This window comes from Lolium rigidum, chromosome 7 (genome assembly GCF_022539505.1).
Source record: "Lolium rigidum isolate FL_2022 chromosome 7, APGP_CSIRO_Lrig_0.1, whole genome shotgun sequence".
Classification (NCBI taxonomy): Eukaryota; Viridiplantae; Streptophyta; class Magnoliopsida; order Poales; family Poaceae; genus Lolium; species Lolium rigidum.
Window position 1 is genome coordinate 94,559,909 of NC_061514.1, and position 13,897 is coordinate 94,573,805.

Here is a 13,897-nt window from a genome sequence, read left to right on the forward strand (position 1 = left end):
CTTTGTGTTCAGCAAACCGGTGAGATTGACAAACTCACTGTAAGTTGGGGCAAAGTACTTTGGTTGTGTTTTGTGCAGGTTCCATGTTGTTGCTGACGCCGGTAGTGCGCCCTGCCACTAGTCAGCCAGCAACACCTTCAGAAATCACGCCTTTCTCCTACTGGTCGATTAAACCTTGGTTTTGTACTGAGGGAAAACTTGATGCTGTGCTCATCACACCTTCCTCTTGGGGTTCCCCAACAGCGTGTCCGCATACGTCGAGTACATGCCATCAGCCTCCTTGGCCCGCGCGGCCTCCTCGGCGGCGAGGTCGGACGCAGCAGCCGCCACCGCTGCGCCCTCCTTTTCCGTCTTCCTCTTCCTCCCGCACGTCTGTGACGACGAGGCGCGTGCCCCCTCGCGAATGACGAGGGCGCCGCCGTTGCGCCTTCTGGTCGGCGGTGGCGACGCCGACTCCGTCTTCACCTCCGTCTTCATTGTTGTCCTCGGCGTCGCTGCTGGAGGAGCGGATCCGCAGCTGCGCGTCGCAGAACTTGACACCGACCTCGACGAGGACGACGACGCCATGCACCGGTGAAAGGACACGGATGTCGCCTAGAGGGGGGGTGAATAGGCGATTTAAAACTTTTACGAGATGGGCTTAACAAATGCGGAATAAAACTAGCGTTTACTTTGTCAAGCCCAAAGCCTATAAACTATGGTTCACCTATGTGCACCAACAACTTATTCTAAGCAATGGTTCACCTATGTGTACCAACAACTTATGCTAAGCAAGACAAGCAACTTATGTGATAGCACGATATATATATAACTTCAAGCACGATGGCTATCACAAAGTAAAGTGCATAAGTGAAGAGCTCGGGTATAGGAATAACCAAAGTGACGCGGAGACAACGATGTAGCCCGAAGTTCACACTCTTGCGAGTGCTACTCTCCGTTGGAGCGGTGTGGAGGACAAGTCACTCCAAATGCACGAGGGCCACCGTATTCTCCTCGAGAATTCCCACCAAAAGGGATGTCCTCGATCCACTATGGGACCTTAGGAAGGTCACCGAACCCGCACAAAGCTTGGGGCTATCTCCACAACTTAATTGGAGGCTCCCAACAAATTGCCACAAAGGCCTTGCCCTTGAAGATTCTCCACAACTTAATTGGAGTCCCCAAGAACACCACAAAGATGCCACAAAGGCCTTGCCCTTGAAAATTCTCCACAACTTAATTGGAGTCTCCAAGAACACCACAAAGATGCCACAAAGGCCTTGCCCTTGAAGATTCTCCACAACTTAATTGGAGTCCCCAAGAACACCACTAAGATGCCACAAAGGCCTAGAATCCGTCTAGGGTTCCAAGAACCCAAGAGTAACAACCTTCTTGCTTTCACCTCCACGAATCACCGTGGAGAACTCAAACCGATGCACCAAATGCAATGGCAAGAACACCACAAAGATGCTCAAGTCCTCTCTCAAATTCCAACAAAGCTACAAAAGCTATTGGGGGAATAAGAGAGGAAGAACAAATAAGAGGAGGAACACCAAATTTCTCCAAGATCTAGATCTAGTGGATTCCCCTCACAAAGAGAGGGATTTGATTGGTAGGAATGTAGATCTAGATCTCCTCTTCCTTTTCCCTCAAAAAGATTCAAGAAGCATAGGAGGAGTAGAGGGAAAGGGAAGCTCTCAAGGTCAACAATGGTGGAGAGCACAAAGGGGAAGAGATAGCTGCCCAAGGAGGAAGAAGGGGGCTTAAATACCCCTCCCATCGAAATATGACCGTTTGGGTCAGCTCAGGCCGGATTTTCCGGGCCGGATATTTGCAAATATCTGGGCCCCGAAAAACGGCTAAGGACATGAGAAAACTGCTCTCATGATGGGGGCCGGACATTTGGCCGGATATTTGCCCGGATTTGTCCAAAAACCGGATTTTTCCGGGGGGCCGGATTATCCGCCGCAAACTTGGGCCGGAATATCCGCCCCCCTGAAAACTGGCAGAAACAACAAACTGAAAAGGGGCATAACTTTAGCATCCGGACTCCGATTTTGATGATCTTGGGCTTGTTTTAAAGCTAGGAACAAGCTCTACAAGATCATGCAGGAAACCATCATAGTCCAACAAGGGAGGATAGAAACAAATGATGAAAGGTTTGACCTATCTAAAAAAGACATACCGGTAAAACCTCCAATCTTGAAAATGCAACAAGTTGCCCGTGCAAAAACCATTCTTGATGAACTAGAGCTTGTCATGAGAATAAGCACAAGCTCTAAATCATCACATGGATAAGATCTAAATAATAACCAAGAAAGATGATGCAAGGATGCAAAGGTTTGAGCTCTCTCCGAATGATACGATCGAGTTACTCACTCGAGAGCCCTCTTGATAGTACGGCAACTAAACTATAAACCGGTCTCCAAATACACTATGAGACCGGTGAGAAAGAAACCCTATCAAGAGCAAACCTTATACTTGCGCATTCCACTTGAGCTTGATGACGACGATCTTGACCTCAACAAGATGGAACGCCTTTCTTGCTTGTGCTTGCTTGACGAAGTCTTGTAGATTGCTCCCCCATAAACCACCATGGGAGAGCTTCTTCTTCGGTGCATCTTCACATATCCATGATCACCATATGGATGGCAAGACTCAAGCAAAGGATCTCTTCGAGATGGCTCATCTTGAACTTGCACATCATTTCTTCATTCTTCATCATGTTGATGTCTTGAAGTAACTTGAGGGCTCACTTCATCTTCATCTTCAAGACATACTTGACACTTGATATCCTTCATCAATTTCTTCTTATTGCAACCTTGAAGCCAACATATGGTTCAAGAATTGCCTATGGACAACTCCTACAAATATAACTCAATGCAAACATTAGTCCATAGGGATTGTCATTAATTACCAAAACCACACATGGGGGCTCCATGCACTTTCAATCTCCCCCATTTTGGTAATTGATGACAATCTCTTTGAGAGGGTTTATATAAGGAATTTAAGTAACAAATAAGTTGAATCTATAGAGCAAACTCCCCCATAATATATGCATGTGTGAATGATCTTGACTTTCATTGCATATATTGGCATTCAAAGCCTAGTGGAGTTTCCTCTAAATATTCAACTATGCAAAGCAACAAGATGCAATGCAATAAAGGCACATGCTTAAGCACAAAACAAAGACATAACCAAATTCCATTAAACCCTCCAAACTGCTCCCCCATTGGCACCAATTGCCGAAATGGGTGAAAAATTTAGAAGGCCAATATAGTGAGAGTTTCTCCATAGCGTGTGCATTTCTCATAATTTGAGTGGAATCAAATGCACATATCCAATTACGAATATTCGGAAGGAGTCACACCATAGATAGGATCAAAGATTGCAAAAAGATAACAAAGTCAAGAAGCTTCAACAAATGAAGCAAGCAACCAAATGAACCACAAAGAAGATACCAAAAGAAAGAAAGATATTATGATAAGATCAAGAAGATTGCTCTAAATAATATGAGGAAGCTCCCCAAGGTTTGTGCACAAAACAAGACAATTTGTATTGGAGTATAAAGTGCACAAACATGGAATCATCACTCCCATAATATCATTCAAAAACAAAATATACCAAGTGAATCAAACTCTAATGATCACCAAAAGATAGTGCTCTAAATTAAATGAGGAAGCTCCCCAAGGTACATGCATAAATTAAAATGTTGTATTTGAATACAATATGCATAACATGGAATCCTCACTCCCTCATTACCATTTAAAACACAAACATTTGGAATAGATCATAGATAGAGAAATAAGCTTAACACTTGCAACAAACAAATAGTTGAGCAACAAGTAAGAGGCACCATTATAAAAAGGCTCAACCAAGAGGATATGTGAAAGGCATGATAAAGCATATTATACGACTATTACAAGGATGAGCAAAAAGCATCATCATAGTCTTCAATGAATTATATTGCTTAGCATGACCAATCAACACGCAACAAATAAATAAGATATCAAAAGGAGATGTATCATCTCTTATGTGTATAAGTTTCTCTAAGTGGGCAATATCACAAAGATATTTATCCACAAAGAAACATGCACACATAAAATAGATACGCAAGAAAAATAGTATGATATCCAAGACGAAGTCATGCAATATACCAATAAGAATTTTTGCTTGATAGCATGGCCAAAGGCTCAATTTTATCTTATTGTACATTCATGAACTTCAACCACAAACAACTAAAATACATCACAAATATCAACAAGGGATAGAAGATAGTTGGGATGCATTTGAGAAAGGCAACAAGTATCACAAACGGGGATACCAAAAGAAGTAACTAAATTTGCACTTTCATCTATATTGCACATGTGAGAGCCTTGAGGAATTGATATGCAACAAAATTGCTAGATAGGCATAGTTGGGATGGATGAATCATGAGCATGATTTAAAATACTTCCCAACAAATGCACTCATCTCAAATTACTCACATTCACAATAAAGAGGTTTCATTAAGACTTTTGCAAGAAGCACAACATTTGTAAATCAAGAGATTCATGCCAAGATGCAACCATAAGGTTGGATACAACAAAAGTATGCATGAGAAGATACTTGTTACCAAGATAGCATTGGTGTGGATGTAGTAGATATGTGTTCGTTGATCATCCTATCTTGCCTCACGTTACCATTGAGTCACCACTTCTTTCCAAGAGTGAGACAAGCATTCAATGCATATCCATTGTACCTAACACAAAGGTAAGTACAAAATGGTCCCCAAACTAATTGGGTCCGAAGTAGTTAGACACACTACAACATATAGGACAAACTCCACAATTCTATGTGCATATAGATATGAAATTGAATTTCATGCACATCTTAGTCAAATTAGGATTTGATGGAGTTTACCCTATATATTGGATCAAAGAAAGTGACACATGCCATAAGATATACATATATTAAATATGCATGCACAATACTTTCAAGAACCAAAGGAAGATACAATTTGGACAAAACACCAAATAAACCAAGAGACAATGGTTGTCCAAATTATATCAAAGAATCAAATCAACACAAGATTGACTCCAAAGACTTATCTCATTATAAGAAGCTAATTAAACCTAAGCACAAAGGAATGAGATAACCAACTCCCAAGAGAGCAAGGTTCCAACAAATAAACCAAACCCTCGACACTTTTTATGATGGCACAAAGTACCAAAAAGAAAATTTATGACTCCCAAAACCAAATTTTTGATAAAGATCAAGAGATGTTAAGCATTCTAACAAATATAGGAGAGCTCCCCCAAGATTAGTGCATTATCTAGGATTTTGCATATGAATACTAAATGCACAAAACTAGGATCATCACGCTACCTAAATCTACTAAAATGCTAAGAAAGTTTGAATAGACAAATTAGATCCATAAGATGCAAGGAAGACACATGGGAGTCAAAGCACAACACATTCATGGCAATAAATAAGACAATTTAAACACAAGAGCCAATGTAAATATGATCAATAAATTTCTACCCAATAATAGATTGCCAATTGTCCTAGGACAAGAGGTATTAGGAAATATTTTCCGGTGGTATTTTGTAAGTATATGTAAGATCATTTTTACACCAAATAAAGCATATGGTAAAAGATAAGAGTTAACCAACATGCAAAGAGAGTTTCTTGATAGCTTCAATTAGTCATACCAACATGCAAAGCAATTAATAGTATTCATACCAACATGCAAAGCAATTAATAGTATTCATACCAACATGCAAAGCAATTAATAGCATTCATACCAACATGCAAAGCAATTAATAGTATGACTTGAAGCACATGGTTTTACAAAAATGTATTGAGGGACACATTGTGAAAAACCATGCCAAGAAAAACTTTCACAAATAAGATCCACAAAGATATTAGCAATGAAGCCATTTAAGCAAATTGGAACTTGTTTGAGAAAACATGTCACATATGAGAGACAATTTACAATATCAATTCTATGTGACACAACCTCAAATGTTCACATTTCCTAGGCTTGTAATATGCACAAAGCTTATTACTCCCCCATAATGTGATAAGGAATTTATTTTCACAAGAGGCAAATAAGATCCAACTAGAGATATTAATGGACATTAGAATTTGAATTTCTCATGAAGATGACATACCACATAGAGACTAGATAATCTTGCAATATCAATTCTAAGTGATATTCCTCATGTACACACATTGTTAGGATTGTGAAATTCCTAAAGGCATATCACTCCCCCAAAATGTTATAGTCCATTAATCTCTCATAAGAGCCATATAAGATACAACAAGATGCAAAGAGGCTCCAACACAAGCACAAATACATGGTGTGCAACCTAACATACATAGACTTGATTTCTCAAGAAAAACAAGTAGGATGCACAACATATACAAACACATGTTAGGAACAAAACTAACACATGCAAAGGGGCGAGTAACTTTCAATATAAATGAGTTGAGCACATGTTACCGCAAGGAGGAACATTGGGTGTATGATAGAAGTAAGATAACCAAAAGACTTGGCTTGAGATAATATAAATGATGAAGATCCCTTAATTCTTCATGATGTAGCCAAGTCTCCAATGCCCTCCAACAAGCACCTATTGATCAAGTTTTGGATTGTTGGTCCCCAACTAAGTTGGGTCCTAAGAGGTTAGTCACAATAGGCTTGGCAACCCAAATGGTTCTTTTCTTGACACCACTTTGAGCACCAACAAATTTGGCAAACACATTGCCACCCTCATCCTTACGAAGAGAATAAACATCATCAACGGTGATAGAGTTGGATGAGGTACCAATAGTGCAAAAGGAGGAGATGTGGCCCTTCTCGCGGCATATGTAGCAAGTTCTTTTCTTCTCCTTCTTCTCACTAGATTTCTCCACAATGGGAGCATTGGCTTGATTCTTCTTGGGAAGTGACATTTCTTCAACTTGAGGTTGAATATGAGTTTGAGCTTGAGGCCGCTTCCCTTTTTGCTTCTTCTTCAAAGGGCAAGATCTAACATGGTGCCCTTCAATTTTGCACTTGAAGCAAACAATCTTGGCCGGGTCTTTGACTTGTACTTGGCCCTTGTTGTTGTTGTTGTTGTTGGACTTTTTCTTGTTGTTGGATTTGAATCCAAGTCCACTCTTGTCATTGGGGGATTGTTGCACACTTAACATCGTGTCAAGTTTGCATTTCCCTTCATGACTCTTTACCAAGTCATTCTTCAAAGAAGTGACTTGGGCCTTGAGCTCTTTGATTTCCTCTACATGGTTAGTAACAACACAAGTACTAGAGGAAGTAGAATCTTCATTGTTAGAGCAACAAGGCAAGGAAGATAATTCATCACAAGATTTAGCAATATTATGAGTGGATGAATTACTAGGACTAGCACATGGTAATATAGCATTTTGAGTAGTAGTGCTAGTATCCACATGAGGCTCACAAGGTGTTTCCTTTGATATGATAGCCTCATGAGCTAACTTTAGCCTATCATGAGAGGCTAGAAGATCCTCATGGGAGCTAGAAAGCTTTCCATGATTTTCTTCCAATTTCCCATAATTGCTAGTTAGCAAATCAAGTTGAGCCCTTAGCTCAACATTCTCCTTCAAGGTAGATGCTTCACAAGAAGTAGAGTTAGTAGCACAAACATCATTATCAATAGCAATAGGAGAAGGCAAGTTGGCATGCACTTTTAGATAAGAAGCTTTAAGTTGCTCATGCGACTCGGTGAGTTTGGTGAGCGCACTCTCAATGACCCTTGAGCCCTTTTTGAGTTGCTCAAAATCCTCAAGGAGTTTAGCATTAACAAACACAAGCTTATCATTTTTTAGCTTTAGTTCATTTGCCATCTCAAGAGCTCTATCATGGTTTTCCTTTTCTCTAGACAATTCTAGAGCAAAGGTCTCCTCAAGAGCTTCCTTGATGATTTGTTCTTCTTCAAGTTCATTCTTTAATGATGCTACATCATTGGCATACTCTCGTTCAAGAGCACCCTTTTTATCAATGGTGTTCTCATGCATCCAAATAAGTTTTTGGCTCTCAATGGCGGTAGTCAAGATTTCAAAGAAGTGAGTGCTAGCAATTTTATCTTTGCAAATAACCTTGAATACGCTCTTACCCTTATCGCGTAGAGAGACAACCCAATCCTCTTCTTCATATTCATCCTCATCCTTATCACCACGAGACATATTAGGATCCATGGTAGGAGGTACCGTGGAACCCTTGGCCATAAGGCATATATGAGGGCCGTGAGATAAAGAGGAGGAGTTACTTGAGGCTCCTTTCAAGATCTTGTCTTGACCAATAGAATCTTTGGTTTCCTCTACATTGTTAGAAACACAACAACTAGAGGAAATAGAAGCATTTTTATCATGGCCACAAGACAATGCAAGCATATCATCATTAGATTTATTCAAGCAATTTACACATGATATGCAAAGACTATCAACACAAGCATGTAAAACATTTCTAGTGCTAGATGTGTTTGAGTCCAGTAGATGAAGCATTACAATGAGATAGAGATGAAGAATCATCAATAGTAAGCTCAATATCAACATTGCAATTTTCACCACAACTCACCATATCATTACCTTGTGTCTTACCACACTTGGGTGAAGTGGAAGAAGATGAGACCTCATCACGGCCGGAAGTGGAAGCAATACAATCATCCTTAATAATATTGGACACATCATATTTATCTTGAATCTTTGTCCATAACTCATGAGCGCTCCAAAAAGGCAAGTATGGAAAGAGACCTACATCTCTCAAAGCATCCATAAGAACATAAGAAGCTTGAGAATTGAGATATAAATTTTTCTCATCCTCTAACGATAGATTTTGTGAATCCATAGGAGGATAAAAACCTATATCTAAAATTTTCTCCATATGAGGGTCAATGTCCCGAAAATGACTAAGCATGCAAATTTTCCAAACATCATAATTTGTGCCATCTAATATAAGAGTGTTATCGTGCACTAATCCTCTAGCCGACATCTTTACTCTCAAGGCGGTGAAGCCTAAGAATGAGAGACCTTGCTCCGATACCAATTGAAAGGACACGGATGTCGCCTAGAGGGGGGGTGAATAGGCGATTTAAAACTTTTACGAGATGGGCTTAACAAATGCGGAATAAAACTAGCGTTTACTTTGTCAAGCCCAAAGCCTATAAACTATGGTTCACCTATGTGCACCAACAACTTATTCTAAGCAATGGTTCACCTATGTGTACCAACAACTTATGCTAAGCAAGACAAGCAACTTATGTGATAGCACGATATATATAACTTCAAGCACGATGGCTATCACAAAGTAAAGTGCATAAGTGAAGAGCTCGGGTATAGGAATAACCAAAGTGACGCGGAGACAACGATGTAGCCCGAAGTTCACACTCTTGCGAGTGCTACTCTCCGTTGGAGCGGTGTGGAGGACAAGTCACTCCAAATGCACGAGGGCCACCGTATTCTCCTCGAGAATTCCCACCAAAAGGGATGTCCTCGATCCACTATGGGACCTTAGGAAGGTCACCGAACCCGCACAAAGCTTGGGGCTATCTCCACAACTTAATTGGAGGCTCCCAACAAATTGCCACAAAGGTCTTGCCCTTGAAGATTCTCCACAACTTAATTGGAGTCCCCAAGAACACCACAAAGATGCCACAAAGGCCTTGCCCTTGAAGATTCTCCACAACTTAATTGGAGTCCCCAAGAACACCACAAAGATGCCACAAAGGCCTTGCCCTTGAAGATTCTCCACAACTTAATTGGAGTCCCCAAGAACACCACTAAGATGCCACAAAGGTCTAGAATCCGTCTAGGGTTCCAAGAACCCAAGAGTAACAACCTTCTTGCTTTCACCTCCACGAATCACCGTGGAGAACTCAAACCGATGCACCAAATGCAATGGCAAGAACACCACAAAGATGCTCAAGTCCTCTCTCAAATTCCAACAAAGCTACAAAAGCTATTGGGGGAATAAGAGAGGAAGAACAAATAAGAGGAGGAACACCAAATTTCTCCAAGATCTAGATCTAGTGGATTCCCCTCACAAAGAGAGGGATTTGATTGGTAGGAATGTAGATCTAGATCTCCTCTTCCTTTTCCCTCAAAAAGATTCAAGAAGCATAGGAGGAGTAGAGGGAAAGGGAAGCTCTCAAGGTCAACAATGGTGGAGAGCACAAAGGGGAAGAGATAGCTGCCCAAGGAGGAAGAAGGGGGGCTTAAATAGCCCCTCCCATCGAAATATGACCGTTTGGGTCAGCTCAGGCCGGATTTTCCGGGCCGGATATTTGCAAATATCCGGGCCCCGAAAAACGGCTAAGGACATGAGAAAACTGCTCTCAGGATGGGGACCGGACATTTGGCCGGATATTTGCCCGGATTTGTCCGGGGGGGGCGGATTATCCGCCCCAAACTTGGGCCGGAATATCCGCCCCAAACTTGGGCCGGAATATCCGCCCCCCTGAAAACTGGCAGAAACAACAAAGTGAAACGGGCATAACTTTAGCATCCAGACTCCGATTTTGATGATCTTGGGCTTGTTTTAAAGCTAGGAACAAGCTCTACAAGATCATGCAGGAAACCATCATAGTCCAACAAGGGAGGATAGAAACAAATGATGAAAGGTTTGACCTATCTAAAAAGACATACCGGTAAAACCTCCAATCTTGAAAATGCAACAAGTTGCTCAGTGCAAAAACCATTCTTGATGAACTAGAGCTTGTCATGAGAATAAGCACAAGCTCTAAATCATCACATGGATAAGATCCAAATAATAACCAAGAAAGATGATGCAAGGATGCAAAGGTTTGAGCTCTCTCCGAATGATACGATCGAGTTACTCACTCGAGAGCCCTCTTGATAGTACGGCAACTAAACTATAAACCGGTCTCCAACTACACTATGAGACCGGTGAGAAAGAAACCCTATCAAGAGAAAACCTTATACTTGTGCATTCCACTTAAGCTTGATGACGACGATCTTGACCTCAACAAGATGGAACGCCTTTCTTGCTTGTGCTTGCTTGACGAAGTCTTGTAGATTGCTCCCCCATAAACCACCATGGGAGAGCTTCTTCTTCGGCGCATCTTCACATATCCATGATCACCATATGGATGGCAAGACTCAAGCAAAGGATCTCTTCGAGATGGCTCATCTTGAACTTGCACATCATTTCTTCATTCTTCATCATGTTGATGTCTTGAAGTAACTTGAGGGCTCACTTCATCTTCATCTTCAAGACATACTTGACATTTGATATCCTTCATCAATTTCTTCTTATTGCAACCTTGAAGCCAACATATGGTTCAAGAATTGCCTATGGACAACTCCTACAAATATAACTCAATGCAAACATTAGTCCATAGGGATTGTCATTAATTACCAAAACCACACATGGGGGCTCCATGCACTTTCAACCGGGGCATCCAGGAGCTTCCGTGTCGGCGCAACACGGAAGGAACCATTGCAGGCGGCGGCATCCCCGGGACAGGGTAGTTGCCGCCCTCGATGTGCGCAAGCACATTCTCGAGGGTGCGGCCCGGCGCGCTCCACCAGCGGTGGCAGCCGGCGGCGTTGTTGCGCGCTGGAGGAGGGGGAGAACCGTTGTACGCCGCGAGTTCTCGTTCATACCTTCGTCGGAAGAACTCGTTCCAGGCAGCGTAGTTGTCGGGCAAGAAGCGCTCCTCCGCGCGCTGCTCGTCGCTCAGGCGCCATCCTCCGGCGCGCGGAAGTCCGGCGGCGCCGGGTAGCCCGCCATGTGCAGTAGTCGCGCCTCCCACTGTCAAGTCAGGTCCACCAGGTGCGCGGGAACTTTCCTCGATGTTTCCCATGTTTTTGTTTTCTGGGCTGGGGGTGACCTGGGCTCGCCGGATGGATGAAAGCCCAAATCCGAACGAAAACGAGGATCCGGAAGCGCGACTAGACCATTTTTCGCCATCCGAATAAAAAAAGAGACGATTAGAGATGCTCTAAGTGAATGCTGAAATCTAAGTGGATGCTGAAATCTCACAAGTTCAGAAACCATCTACAATTGGGCACATCCGAGTGGGCAGAGCGGATGGTTCTACCGAGCGGCGGCCCGGGCATGGTGTGACGGCCGTGGTCTGCTGTCTGGCGCAGCTCCTCTCATAATAGTCACCTGCTCCTCCCAAAGCAATCACGTTTTTTTTCCAGTTGGTTTGTATTTGTGCAATTGACATTTCTTCGTGTGTTCCTCGCATCAACTGCAAGAGTGGGACAGGACCTAGATGTGTATCGGTTTTCTCCCTTTTTTCACATTTCTTCTTTACACTAAAAGTCATTTTATTAATTAAATATTTAAGTATTTTTTTTTGAGAACCCGCAACAGCGTGCGCGTCATTGTATTAAGCTGACAAGAAACGCCAAGAATGGCTACAACACCACACATGCCTTTTGGCTTACAACACACTCCTACAACACCGACGCCCAAGCACACCTTGCCCAACCTCAACCCAAGAATGGCGAGGCGGCGGGGCATAGAGTCTCCAAACCGCGTCACAACCAACTCCAACAACACGACCAACTTCCCAAGCTGCCCAGACCAACGTACCACATCATACGCCTAGAAGATGAAGCGCGCGATTGGCAGGGTGTGGCCAAGACTTGGGAATGGGTCGACAAGCGCGTTGGCGATGGCGTACATTGCGCTCCAGAGACTCACACCTTGAGCGGTAGCAGACACCGGCGAGGCTACGATCACCGAGAGCCATCCCTCACAGCCAAAACAGCGCCTTCAAGAAGGGGACGACGCTGTTGCGCCGCCGCTGCCCGGTCCGGCAAGTCAGACCTAGGGTTTCCCCTGGCGTCGAGGGTAGAAATGGTTAGGACCCAAGACCACGCCTCCAAGGAGGGAGATGGCACCCACAGATGTCACCGTGGTCCGCAACGGAAGAACCGAGCAGGGTTTTCACCCGGGCCAAAGACCGCCCAACGGCAAGATGGGGACGCGCCAAATGCCGGCCTGAACCACCGTAACAGGAGGCAACTAGGGGTCGACGGAGAAGGGCGAAACGCACCAAAAGCCACCACAGCGAGCCACCGCTCGCCGGACCGAGACCGAGATGGTCGGATCATGGCAAGAGGCACACCGCCGCAACCGGAGCAACGGCTCGCGTCCACCACCGACACTCGGAGGATGGCCACCACGACGACCGCCGACGAGCCGGCCATCGGCGGAGCGGGCGGAACATCCCAGCCCGCCGTCGCCTGGCCGGCCGCCGGCACCACCACGGAGCCCGGCAACCGACGCCGAAGGCGCCACCGCGCAAGCCCGCCACCATAGCACGGATCTACGAGGCCCGCACAGGCCCGGATGGGCTTAGCGGGCTGGAGCTCACGGCCATGGCAACGGGGCGCCTCCACCGCAGGGAGGTCGCGCCACCCACCGGCCCGACGCCATGGCGCGCTCACCGTCGAGCTCCGCAGCGCCTCGCCGCCGAACGTCGCCGGGAACCATGCCGCCGCCGCCAGAGGAGCAAACGCCACCACCGCGCGAAGGAGAAGGCCCCCGCCGCCGCCGTCGCTGCCTGGGCTTCACCCGGCTGGTCCTCCGGCGGTGGCGGAGGAGGAGGAGACGAGGTGAGGGGAGTCTGAGCGCCGGCGGCCGGGGTCGCCCCCCCCCGTGTCGCCCAGGGCTAGGCGACGCGGGGGCTCACGGGTCAAACCAGATCTTGCATACCAGCCACTCTAAATATTTAAGTATTATACATGATCTCTGTATAACTAAGATGCACATAACCATATAAGTCCAACACGAACCAAAACGTATAAGAAAAGACGGTATACAAGTAATCAACGAACAGAGCACATTATTAGCTGTCCTGTTGAGACTACGACACTGGAAGGAAAACTATCATCCGTGGTCAGTTCGAAAAGTTCCATTTGAGAAAACCTTCAAGGA